At 38.2% G+C, this 13,854-nt stretch overlaps 1 non-coding gene across 1 annotated transcript; it reads left to right on the top strand.

Moving 5' to 3' along the window:
• The first annotated feature begins 2,905 nt into the window (after positions 1-2,905).
• Positions 2,906-2,977, top strand: TRNAH-GUG (transfer RNA histidin (anticodon GUG)). The gene has a single exon. It is a non-coding gene; the product is annotated as a tRNA-His (tRNA).
• The last annotated feature ends 10,877 nt before the right edge of the window (positions 2,978-13,854 follow it).

Raw genomic sequence — 13,854 nt, 5'->3', positions numbered from 1 at the left:
CTGTTTGCCTCGCAAGCATGATTCAACTTTGGAATATAAGAAGTCTTGGGTTCAAAGCCCAGTCCACTGAAGGAAGGATTCAGTTCTTTTTGATTTCTAAGAGATTTGCTCTTATTTTCCATCTGAAAATTATTTGGGGGGAAGGTGAAGCACTTCCTTCAGCCTCTAAATAGATAAACAAGGCATCATCTGCAACCTAACTCAAGATGTCGTCTCTATGGAGATTCAAGATGTCCTGTCTATGGAGATGAAAAAAGCACCTTTGGGTCAAGATCAGGGGTGTGATTCTGCCAGTTTGCACCTATTCACTAGATTCAGTTGTTAACATTCTAAGCAGTTCGGAGAACCAGTTGTTAGAAGAAATTACTGGCCTAATCCTGTAAGGAAGGCAGGAAGGAAACATTCTGGTGTTACTTACAGAAACTGCCTCTCTGTTAACCCTTATTGCATTCTTAGAAGGACTAGACTTCCTCTCTCAGGAACTTCTCTGGAGTTTTTTCCCCTCCTTTGCTGGTACTTTGCTTGTGTGGAGTGACCATTCAAAGTTACAATAGCACTGAAAAAAGTGACTTATGACCATTTTTCACACTTATGACTGTTGCAACATCCCCACAGTCATGATAGGCCAGCGAGGAGATGCGTGTCCCGATGTGAGTTATATTGGGTTGGCCACACCCAGCCAATAACATGACCACCAAGCCACAGTCACCACCTAAGCCATGCCCACAGAACCAGTTGTTAAAAAAATTGAATCCCACCCCTGGTCAAGATATCCTGCTTATAATTTACTCAGCCCAGCTAAGCTGTAGTTCTGTTGTTTTACAGCCTTTCTGTGGCCTATGGATCAGCAGCACAGTTTCAAGCTAGAAGTGATAGCATGTGTAGGAAGAAATGTCCATCTGGGTTCAGTTCCAAGTAGACACTGGAAACATGGAAGTTTGGAAGGATGGTTTAATGGTGAACAGGACCACATAGGTTGGAAGTCCTGGGTAGCTGACCACATGAATGAGAGAGAGAGATTTATACCCTCTCTTGGGCCTTGCCTTTGAGCTTCCTGTTCCTGTGGCAAGGGCAGATATTCTACTGGTTGCTGTAGGGGCCGTGTGCAAATCCTAGGAGTTTGTCTGAGATAAGTCTGGATGAACTATGCTGGGTGATATAATATTCCCAGCTGCCTTGTGGTGAGCTTTGCTGCTAGAGGATTAGAGAGCTAATCCTATTATGTCCTGAGGGTCATGTCTTAATCCCATCAGCCTGGAGCTGAATGTCTAATTGTCTGGTAGATAGGCTGGCCCAGTCTTAATGTGCACCAAATATCTGCTGGGGGCTGGGAACTGCTCTTTGTCTTTAAAAATCTGTTTCTCCTTTTCTCATCCAGGGAAATATAATATTCTGCCTTTTTAATATTTCCTAAAATATTTCATTCTTCTAAGAGGGGTGGGTGCTAACTCTCTTCACATGTTTAACTATGTTTGTTAAGTCCACAACATACCTGACTTGAATTTGAACCTCAGAATGAACCACCCATTTTTTTAATAGATTTATTTCTTCTTTCAAGAAATGACAACCAGCTCTCTGGGAACTTTAGAAATGTGCACCAAATTATTGAAGTCAGACTGGCTCCCCCTCCAGATATCAAGGTCCAATGGCTTTGTGCAACAGCTGGATCAGCATTATCCACCCATCTTTCAACTGGCAGAAAATCTCTGCTCCCATGAAATTTGATGTGCTTGTTTCAGATCTCAATCCTGTTTCCATTGGTTCTAAGCCATTATAGGGTCCCAACTTACCCCCAGAATAGTCAACGACAAAGGTCAAACAGATTTTATACACCTTGAGGTTTGGTTTAGACAGTATTAAGGATGAGGAAGAAAATACTACTTTAACATCAATACAGCTAAAGATAACTTGAAGTCATCTTATTGTGAGATCAAAATATAAATCCTTATACAGTTGAGTGGTCTTACAAATTTAATAAAATAATGTCATAAGAAAAGGGAATGCCAGGGCACATTTGTGCCATGGTTAGGAAAGACCCAAATCCTAGCTTGTTCCTTGCTTTGTCCATATGGCAAAACCTGCCCATTCCTTGCAGGTACAACCATTTGGCACTTTTTTTCTGAAAAAGAAGCTTGCTGGTAAATTCCATTGAACCAAGAAATCTATAGTCTGAATTTCTGGTATAGATTAGGAGTTTGGAAATTATAACCCTTGGGATGTTACTAAATTGCAGTTGCCAGCAATGCCCCAAATTTATATTGCAATAATATCTGGAGCCTTTCCCCAGACTTGTCATCCTCTAGAATTGTCAGCAACAGCCGCACTGCCTGAGGAGTCTGGGATTTGAAATCCACACATTGGAAGGGTATCTAATTTGGGGAAGGATCCTTGGTGCTCTCTGAGCAAATGTTTCATTACCCTAACTAGGTAACATCATCAGCACTAGCAAGATGTTACCTAGTTAGGGTAATAAAACATCTGCAAGAAAACAACCAAGCTCAGAGAGCACCAAGTTCCCCTCATTTCAACCCTGAGCTACAAATATTCTCCTGTATTGGGGAAGGGCTTTGAAGATCACAAATCCTAACTCCTGAACTGCATATATGATTCCCACTTAGGATGATTTGATTTCTTGCATCCTAAACTAAGTTTGTTCCCACTGTAGGAAGAATATTTTGCTTCATGACGAGGCTCATATTTTCCAGTACAAATATAGCAAAGTGTTGTTGTTTTTTAACTAATAACAGAAAGAAGCACAAGTGGGGAAAAAAAGAACCAGGCTCTGAGATTTTTGAGATCAGCTGTATTATCAAACTGGTTATCCATGTTGCTCATCTAACAGGCTCTGGCCAATTCCCACTAGAACTGTAAGGAAGAGCTGTTTGGAGCAAAGCAGAGCTAGCCAGCCATGATCGTATAGTGGTTAGTACTCTGCGTTGTGGCCGCAGCAACCTCGGTTCAAATCCGAGTCATGGCATCAAAGGGCAAGTGCATGAATTTTTTAAAATCTATTTCAGGAAAAAGCTAAAGACTTTCTGCAAGCTGTATTCATATGTAGCCACGTTACTGGAACCTAAAGCATAAGTTCTGAATACATTGGTTTGAGATTGTATCATTACATTAAAAACATTTATATGTTGCTTTTCTGCTCATTATTCTGGCAGCAGAGAAGTTGAAGAATAGTTCTTTATTTGCACATCATCCTACATCTTTACCAGTGTGTAATGTACACATGTAACAGTACACAGTTTTAAAATTCATATAAAAAGTTGTCAAGTCATTAATATACCATATTCAACTACAAAATATACTTAATATAGATTGAGTTTATATATATGTAAAATGGCAGTTAACAGTAATAACCAATGTTATTGAGCTTTTAAATTACAGAAATATGCCTTAACCATATCAGTGGTGGGATTCAATTTTTTTTTTACTACCAGTTCTGTGGGCATGGCTTGGTGGGTGTAGTGTGGCTTGGTGGGTGTGGCAGGGAAGGATACTGCAAAATCTCCATTCCCTCCCCACCCTACTAACCTGCTTTCCAGCTCCGTTCTCCTGTGCAGGGCAACCAAAGAAGACCCAGCCACTCAGGAGGCAGAGAATAGATGGGGGTGGGGCTAGTCAGAGGTGGTATTTGCTGGTTCTCTGAACTACTCAAAATTTCCGCTACCAGTTCTCCAGAACTGGTCAGAACCTGCTGAATACCATCTCTGAACCATATCTATTATTCCAACCACTTGTGATTAGTTCAACCACTTATTCCAAAGCATCTTCTTTTCTTTATAAATTAATGTTCCATTCAGTGTGCAAATTGTCAAATACACATTTTTTGCATTTGCATGACTTTTCCAAAGTCATTGCATTCTTCATTTTTCATCTATGTTCCCAAAGAATTTTTTTTTTTTAAAAAAAATCACTTACGGCATATTTTTGTAGAGATGCAATTTGATTTTCCAGTACAGGTAGCCCTCAACTTACAACAGTTCATTTAGTGACTGTTCAAAGTTACAAGGGCACTAAAAAAGTGACTTATGAGCACTTTTTACGACCATTGCAGTATCCCAATGAATCAAAATTCAGACACTCAGCAACTGATTTATCTTTATGATGGTTGCAGTATTCTCGTGTCATGTGATCCCCTTTTGCAACGTTTAGACCAGCGAATATTTGAAATATTTGAAACCAGATTCACTTAACAAATATGTTACTAACTTAATAACTTCTGTTAGTGTTTGGGGATAAACCCCCAAGCAGAGTATGCAGCAGCAGTCAAGCCAGGCAGGCAAATGAGAGAGAGAGTGGGCCCAAGAGTATACACACACTGGAGACAAAAACACTGTTTGTGGTTTTAAAATAGTTATTTAATTCACACAGAGATTAAGAAGTGTCATTCAGTCCATATATCATTATCCAGTATATCCATCCAGTTATCAAGTCCATTAACAGTAAATACAATGTCTTTATCTGCTTGTAAATCTTCTCCTCCCGATACCTTTCTCTCAAAGACAACGCTGAATCCTCAGCTCACCAAGCAAACAGTCTTTGTGTTCAGTTGAAATGGTATCTGGCACAGTAGCCTCCAAAATAAGCAGACAGACGTTCCAACACAGCAGGCAGCAGACCAGGAACAGAACCAGGTGCATCCAGAAGCAGGGTCTATTACGTTTCCCTTCCTACCTATATTACTGCCTGCAACCGCACCCACAATGACATTGCAGTTTCTTGTGCTTAAAGCTACAAGACACTTAATCCTAGGTTTACATATTTATTCAACCCAAACCTGGTTGGTGTATCCATATACCCAACATTCTCCCCTTTTGGGTGATATAAATATGTAATGCCTTTACATTCTAAACCCATATTTTTCACAACTCTCTAGATGCTTAATAGCACCTTGGGCTTTAGTAAAATGATCAGCTACATTGTCCTCCGACATGCAGTACTCCAGCTGTATCAATTTACTCTGTACAGATTGTCTTACATTAAGATACCTCAAATCTGTATGTTTACTTCTCGTTTTAACTGCAATATTAGTGGCCATTTGAATTGCTGCCTGATTATCTTCATGTACAACTATAGGGTAATTTACAGTTATACCCATATCCTTCAACATTTGTTTGTACATAATCAACTCGGTACACAATAAAGATAAACAGGAGAATTCTGCCTCCATAGTAGACAAACTTATATGCTGTTGCCTTATTGACTTCCAGCCTATTAATGTCTTACCCAGCATTATGGCTGTTCCTGAAGTCGACTTTCTAGTATCTCTTTCTGCTGCAAAACTAGCATCTGCATAAGCACTCAATATGAGATCACTTTTTGGTTCTAAATACAGTGTATAGTGTAATGTTCCTTTAAGATATCTTAGGATTCTTTTCAATGCTATCCAGTGACATTGAAGCGGATCATTATTGTGTCATGCCAGCTGATTAATACTAAAAGCAATATCTGGCCTTGACCAATTGCTAATATATGATAAGCTACCAATCAAAGATTGATATAATGCCTTATCACATTTGGGACTTTGTGTATCCATTTTGCAAATATCCTGACTCATTGGAGTCTTTGCAGGCTTACAAAGTTCCATCTTATAATCTATTAGCAATTTAGATTTCTTATCTTCCTGAGATATCTTAAAACCTTTCTGTGTTCTCAGTATATTCAATCCTAGATATCTCTTTATCTCCCCTAATTGCTTGATTTTTATTTTCTTGGCTAATGATGCAATTATTTCATTTGCTTCATCATTAGTCTTAGTTATCAGAGCAATATCATCAGTAAACAACAATAATAATGATATCTTCCCATTTTTTTCTCTCTTAAATAGACATGGGTCGGCTAAACCAGCTTTAAACCCTATATTGGTCAGTTCCTTTACAATATACTGGTTCCATTCATAGCCCGATTGTTTAAGACCATAAAGGCTCTTCTTTAATAACCAACAATCATTATCATTATTATTGTCTCCTTTAATTCCATTAGGCCTTTTCATATACACAGTATGTCTTAGTGGAGCATGCAAGTAAGCAGTTTCCACATCTAAATGGTTAACTATATATTTCTTGCTTGCTGCCCACACTAATGCTGCCCTTAAAGTTGCTGCTTTCAGACTAGGTGCAAATACTTCATCATAGTCTTTTGCACTTTGTCTAAAGCCTTGGGCTACTAACCTTGCCTTATGGATTGTGTTTCCATCCTTATCTGTTTTTATTTTAAAAATCCATTTGCAGCCAATGGGTTTTTCATTACTAGGTAATCTCACGTTTTCATATACTTGCATATCCTTCAAAGATTTCAATTCCTTATTAATAGCTGCATACCAATTTTCTTTCTCTTTAGAAGGATATCTTTTAATCTCATCCATAGTACTTGGGATTCTATTTTCCTGACACACTGTATTAGCCTGGTATCTATCAGGCGGTCTAGAAATACGTGTAGTCCTTCTGGGTATTACTGGGCTTGGTTGAGTTACTACCTGTTCCTCATCCTCAGCTATTTCTTCCTCTAGGGGCTGTACTTCTTCCTGTACTTCTTCCTTTACATTATTTTTAAAGTTACAGGGATACTTAATGGGATTTCTATAGGATTCAATAATCACTTCTTTATTGTTATCCTGCTCTAACTTATCCCATCCTACGTGCTCTAGAAATTGGGCATTGGCACTACATAACACCTTAGATGTGCCTTTCTCCCAAAATCTATATGCCCTATGGTTAGCTTGGTAACCAACGAAGAAAAATTGTTTAGCTCTGTGTTGCCCTTTACGCCTGAGTTGTGTAGGGATATGCACCCATGCTGGTGCACCAAATGTGTGCAGGTAACTCAAATCAGGCTTCCTGCCATGCCACATGGTGAATGGTATTTCACCAGTGGTTGAGTTAACCACGTTATTTAATAAATGATTAGCACACATTGTGGCCTCCCCCCACAAAGAATCAGGTAACCCAGAATCAGTTAACATAGTACGGGTCATCGCCTTTCAATAAATGCATTGTGCTGTGGTCTGTATGGTGCAGATGTCTTATGAGCTATTCCAGCTGCCTTTAATCTATTCTGGAATTTGCTATTAACAAATTCCATGCCATTATCTGTCACCAGGGTTATAATTTGCCGTTTGGTTTTTCTTTCAGCAAACCTTAACCAATTGAAGAAATGTTGATATGTTTCAGTTTTGCTTTTCATTAGGTAGCAAAACCCATATCTAGAGTAATGGTCCATAATGCTCAGTATATATCGAGCACCCCCCATACTGGGTTTCTTTGGACCTATAATGTCTGCAAATACTACTTCTAAAGGTTCTTTAGTTTTGAAACCATTTAGCCTATTTGCAGGCAATATTTTACTCTTATCTTCACAACAGACATTACAACGCAAATACTTATCACAGGGTTTTAACCTTATTCCTTCAGATAACTCTACTGTACGTTTTAGCATTTTAAAATTTACATGCCCCAAACGCCTATGCAATAAATGGATACATTCATCATGAGGCTTGATATTGTTAAATACAGTTTGTGCCTCCCCTTTCTTACTGTCATGTAAGACATATAATGTTCCATTTAAAGCTGCAGTTACCTTTTTGTTATCTCTTTCCAGTATGCACTTATTATTCTTAAATGTAACTACATATCCTAGTTTATCTAATACTCTTACAGAAAGTAAGTTCATCTTTAACTGTGGTACATATAACATTTTTATATTCTGGTTTAAACATGGACAATAAGCAATACCTTCACCCTTGGCCTTGAGGTGCCAACCATTGGCAAGTGATATACGTTGAGAGCTTGTAGACATTTTTATAAACTTTGTCTTATCTCTCGTGATGCAGTGGGATGCTCCACTGTCCACCACCCATAAATCATTCTTCATATCACAATTTCCAAACATGGCCAGTTCAAAGGATTTCTTTGGCTTCTTTAAATTCTGGCTTTTTACTTTTCTGCAGAATCTTGCCAAATGTCCTCTGCCTCCACAATTAAAACACTTTTTAATTGTGTATGCCGTTGAAGATAACTTCTCTTCTTCCGGGTGCTTTACTTTACACAGCTGGTTTCTTTCCAGCCTTGAAGATAATTTCTCTTCTTTATTAGGCTTATTTTCTCTCAGCTGGTCACGTTCAAACCTTCTTCTGGCTTCTTCTAATAGCCTGCCGGTAATCTCAGTTACTGATAAACTGTCTTTTGGCAACACCTCTAATGCAGTCACAAAATCATCATAGCTTCGATCCAAAGAAGACAATATGATGTATACTTGTTGCAACTCATTAAATATAAGCTCTTTTTCTTGCAATTCTTGAAAAATGCTTTTCATACAGTTTAAATGAGTTAACATGTCTCCATTTATCTCAAGATGTGTTCTAAACAGCTTCCGTGTAAGATTGATATAAGCTCCTACACTGTCTCGAACATAAATCCTTTTGAGATTCTCCCAGCAGTCTGCAGCATTTTCCACTCCACGGATATGAATGAGTTGCTGGTCAGACAGGGTGAGACCTATGATGCACAAAGCCTGTTCATTCTTTTGTTCATAATCCTGTATCAGTTTATAATCCTCTTCATCATTGGGATTTAAATTAGATACATCTGGTGGGTTTGTTATTATGTTCCACAAACCTTCTCTTCGTAGAAGTAAACTACATTTCATTGACCATGAAACATAGTTTGTTCCATCTAGTCTGGCTATCATGGACAGACTTGGCAAATTTACTTGTGCCATTGCTCTTGTGAAAAATAACTATTTAACAAACAGTTTGTATTTACAGTAATGTGCAACTCACACCAGCTCTCACTGCTATATCCTGGTTAGTTAGACTGTGCACTCTGCTGGGCCCATAACCAATGTTAGTGTTTGGGGATAAACCCCCAAGCAGAGTATGCAGCAGCAGTCAAGCCAGGCAGGCAAATGAGAGAGAGAGTGGGCCCAAGAGTATACACACACTGGAGACAAAAACACTGTTTGTGGTTTTAAAATAGTTATTTAATTCACACAGAGATTAAGAAGTGTCATTCAGTCCATATATCATTATCCAGTATATCCATCCAGTTATCAAGTCCATTAACAGTAAATACAATGTCTTTATCTGCTTGTAAATCTTCTCCTCCCGATACCTTTCTCTCAAAGACAACGCTGAATCCTCAGCTCACCAAGCAAACAGTCTTTGTGTTCAGTTGAAATGGTATCTGGCACAGTAGCCTCCAAAATAAGCAGACAGACGTTCCAACACAGCAGGCAGCAGACCAGGAACAGAACCAGGTGCATCCAGAAGCAGGGTCTATTACGTTTCCCTTCCTACCTATATTACTGCCTGCAACCGCACCCACAATGACATTGCAGTTTCTTGTGCTTAAAGCTACAAGACACTTAATCCTAGGTTTACATATTTATTCAACCCAAACCTGGTTGGTGTATCCATATACCCAACAACTTCAATGAGTCACTTTACAAATGTATCAAGAAAGGTCATAAAATGGGGCAAAACTTACTTAACAAATGTCTCACTTATCAACAGAAATTTTGGGCTCAATTGTGGTCATAATCCAAGGATCACCTGTATTAACTTGCGGCTTCTTTGAGTCTTCCTTCTCTTGGAAGAGGGCTCATTCCCACACAACAGGAGGGGAATTGGTTGACATGCTATTCCTACCAGATTCCCATGGTCACCACCATGCATTCTGAACGAATTTCTTTCACTTTTCCATGAAGCTGTAACAATCTTTCCACATTTATCCAGATTACAGGATTGTTGCTTTAAGAGGCAGCCAGAATGGTGAATTTTGGATTAAGTAAAGCTAATTCATCCCCGTACTGTTTCATTGACACTGCTGCTTTAGAGAGAAGTGACATTGAATTCCCGTAGGAAAAGATGTAACTTTGCAATGATTCTCTCTACATCATTTTCATCAAGTTGTAGACCAGGGCCATGAAACATATCATGGATACATTGGAAAAATTTGTCCTTGTTTAGAATTGCAAATGTAGTCCTCAAATGTTTTTTAAAAGTCTTTTTCCCATAATATATTTTTTTAATCTCACCCCTTTCCTAAGTGAGCTCCCCCTTTCCTAAGTGACTTCACCCCTTTCCTAAGAGGTCTGTAGGGGGCATGCATAAGCGCACCAATGTGCCTACCATCCCTGTCCTATTGTTTCTTTTATTTTTCTTATATGTACCCATTTCATGTATTCATAACTACGTATATACTTATACCTATTTTCTTGTAAGTGATTGACAAATCAAAATAAGTAAAATAATATAATAAAATAAATCTGTTCCAATTCTCCAACCTGTGTTCTGATGAATAGAAATATATTCCCCAAAGCACCTGAAGGCAGGACAAGAAGCAATGGATAGAAACTAATCAAAGAAGGGGCCAACCTAGAACCAAGGATAAATTTTCTGACAATTAGAACAATTAATCAGTGGAACGGCTTGCCTCCAGAAGTTTAAAACACTGAAGGCTTTAAGAAGAGATTGGATAACCATTTGTCTGAAATGATATAAGGTTTCCTGCCTGAGCAGGAGGTTGGATTAGAAGACCTCCAAGGTATCTTCTAACTCTGTATTCTGTTATTTCTAAAAATCCTCTATCCCAATTCAGTTCTATTGGGAAGGAACAAAATTCATTGGCTATGCCAACACGCGCCACACATGTGAATTTATTGAAGCCTGGTATTCTACCAAAGGAGCAAAGAATAAGCATATTGAACTAAGTCCAGCATATGAATATGTAAGAAATCAAATTGTTCGAATGACCAATCAACAAGAAAACCAATCAGCTGCTCAGAATTTAAATGTAGCTGCAAATGAACAGCCGATCACATGACCAGCTGGCCACACTGGCACACAAGACATTTATAAACTAAGGAGAATAGGAAAATCCTGGTGATGATGTTACCTACTCTGGTAAGAAAACATTCAGAAACTAAATTGAAAAAAGCTTGGAGAGCAAACCACTGCCAAAAGAAAAAGTATCCTCTATTGTTTATTTCTTTTTGTTTCCCTCAGGATATTCATCCTAATCTGTCTATTGCCTCTAGTTATTATTATCTAGTTATGTGAAGTGTCCAATCACACTTGGCCAATAAAGTATTCTATTCTATTCTATTCTTTTTCTCCCTTGATTGGCGTGATTATGCCACATCTCTCCAAGAGGACAGTTTTCTTGTTCTAACCCAGAAAGACATATGTATCATCTGCGTATTCTAATGACTTAAATTAACCAGAGCTCCTGGTGTGTCTTTTTAATCTTCCTCCATTTTCTTTAAGTCACTGGGATGTAAAAGAAGGACACAAATCCTTTGATCTTATATTTTCATTCAACTGAGGCTTCAGTTCCAAAATGAGCAGGGGTCACTCTTTTAGAGCCCGGGGAATATCTCAGTGATCTTTCTTCTTCTGGAAGTTATAAGTATGTCCATTTTTTCCTAACCCTCCAATTTTAATTCTATTCTATTAAACTTAGAAGTTTTTTTCTGTTTCTGCTCTTTTTCTTGCCCCTTGTCTTCTCTGTATCCATTCATTATCAATGTCCCTTTGTCACTGTTTTTATATGATTTTTTCTTTTCCATTCTGCCTTGACTTTGTTAATAATGAGCTTTTAAACAAATACCCCACTTTTTCTGTTATTAGCTACATTTCCTACATTAAAGTAATACTGTGTTAATTCTAATGAATAGCTTAAGAAATCAAGAGGTGACTGTTTAATAGGTTGTCAATTTATTTCTGTGCATTCAGCTGACTGTAGTCTGAGCTATTTTCAATTATTTTTTCAAACTTCTTTCTGTAATCTGAACAGCTACTCACAGGAAAGTCAATCCAATCATGGTTGCACAGTAGTTAGTATTCTGTACCATGGCTTCAGCAACTTTGATTCAAATCTTAGTTGCTGCACAGACTGTTTTTCCTGCATAAAGACTTTTTCTCTCATCTATGGAGATTCTCAGTTATCCAGGTTGTGGTTGTCCCAAATGTGCTTTTTTCAAGAGGCAACTGGACTTTTTTTTTTCCCTTTGAAGACATTTTGCTTCTCAACCAAGAAGTTTCTTCAGCTCTGACTGGATGGTGGAGAAAGGTAGGATTTATACTCCTTGCAGACAGCTGGTCATTTGCATTCTTTTAGAGAGTTGTTGGACCCACCTGGAGGCTTATCTGTGTCATATTTTGGACAGAGAGGACTGTGGTTTGAAACAGGAGTCAAAGCGGCCATCTATGTCAAAACTGAACATGCCTCTCTCAACAGAGGGAGAGGCATACGACATCTTCTATCTCCAGTCTATAACAGAGTCCTTTCAACAGTTCCCAGAAGGCTCCACACCCATTTTCACTACTCAAGTGACCCATACAGATAAACCTCCAGGTGGCCTCAACAACATGCTAAAATGACCAGCTGTCTGCAAGGAGTATAAATCCTTCCATTCCCCACAATCCAGTCAGTGCTGAAGAAGCTTCTTGAACAAGAAGTGAAATGTCTTCAAAGAAAAACCAGACAATACAGTTGTCTCTTGAAAAAGGACCTTTGGGGTGACTTTTTCTCTCATACAACTTTATGTTCCTGGGACACAATGATCTTGTTCTGTGTTTGCCATATTCAGTAATTTTTTTAAAAAAAATAACATTATTTTTACTCAGTTCTGTAGAATGAATATTTTTAAAACTTTTCTTTTAAAAAATTAAGCACAGAGGAACTTCACAGTTGGTTCATAAAGACAAGAATAGTGTTAGAGGTACAGTTTAAAGGCAAATCTACCCCACGGATGGACATTTTCTTCTATTCATTGTCATCCCTTTGAAAATTCAAAATCTGTCCATTTTGTTCTATTTCAAGTCGAAAGTAAAGTGTTCAAGTCAAAAGTAAAGTGCTTGTGCCAGCTCTCAGTTGTCCAATATGCCTGCTGGACTTAAGTTTCTTCTCAGCAAAGCCCTGCACTCTGGTTACTGTGCACAGCCAGGAAAGGGAAAAAAGATCATACTTGAAAAACTTTGCTGGGTTTCAAAATAGGAATATTCTTCATATTAAGCAAGAGTTAAAATCACCACTGAGAAAAACCTGTGCTAAAGGTTGCAACAGGCTACTTGAGGAAAAGCAGGGAACATGCAAAAGAGGAATGTTTATTTAAAGCTAAATTTTTTATCTACACACATATGTATTTTCATGCTTTAATGTGTATATATGCCTTATGAGAAAAAACTTCTTAATCTCAATTTTAGACAGTAAAACCAAATAGCTGACTTGAAGTTTTATTGATTTGCAGCCATAGACTTTTCTGAACAGAAGTCAGAATTTATGTGCAAACAAGAGTATATCACTGATTACATATGTCATCTTGCTGCTTACCTTATTAGGAACAGGCAATGGTTAACTCAGGAAAAGGACAGCTTTGTCCTTGATCCACATAGTTATTTCTAACTTGTTTCTTTCCCTAAGGATTTGACAAAAACCCAAATGAACAAAGAGAAATTGCTTCTAATGTATGTGTGACCTGTGCTCCTTATTACATCTTCCCAACCCATCCACATTTTATTTCTGTGTCTCAAAACTGCTATAGCACTTAGACTTATATACCACTTCACAGCCCTCTCTAAGTGGTTTACAGAGTCAGCATATTGCCCCCAACAATCTGGATCCTCATTTAAGCAATCTCAGAAGGATGAAAAACTAAGTCAACCTTGAGCTGGTCAGGATTGAACTGCTGACAGAAGAATTAGCCTGCAATACTACATTCTAACCATTGCGTCACCAGGGCTATGGTGATGACATGTAGCTGATTCTGTTATGTACTCTATGAGTTTTAGTCCTGCAGGCTGATTTGCATGTAATGCAAATTTATCTAATTCTAGACAACCTCTGGCCC

Source organism: Pseudonaja textilis, chromosome 4 (genome assembly GCF_049901715.1).
Source record: "Pseudonaja textilis isolate UNSWEBS1 chromosome 4, rPseTex1.2, whole genome shotgun sequence".
Taxonomy (NCBI): Eukaryota; Metazoa; Chordata; class Lepidosauria; order Squamata; family Elapidae; genus Pseudonaja; species Pseudonaja textilis.
The sequence above is the reverse complement of the archived record's forward strand: the minus strand, read 5'-3'. Positions and strand labels throughout refer to the sequence as shown.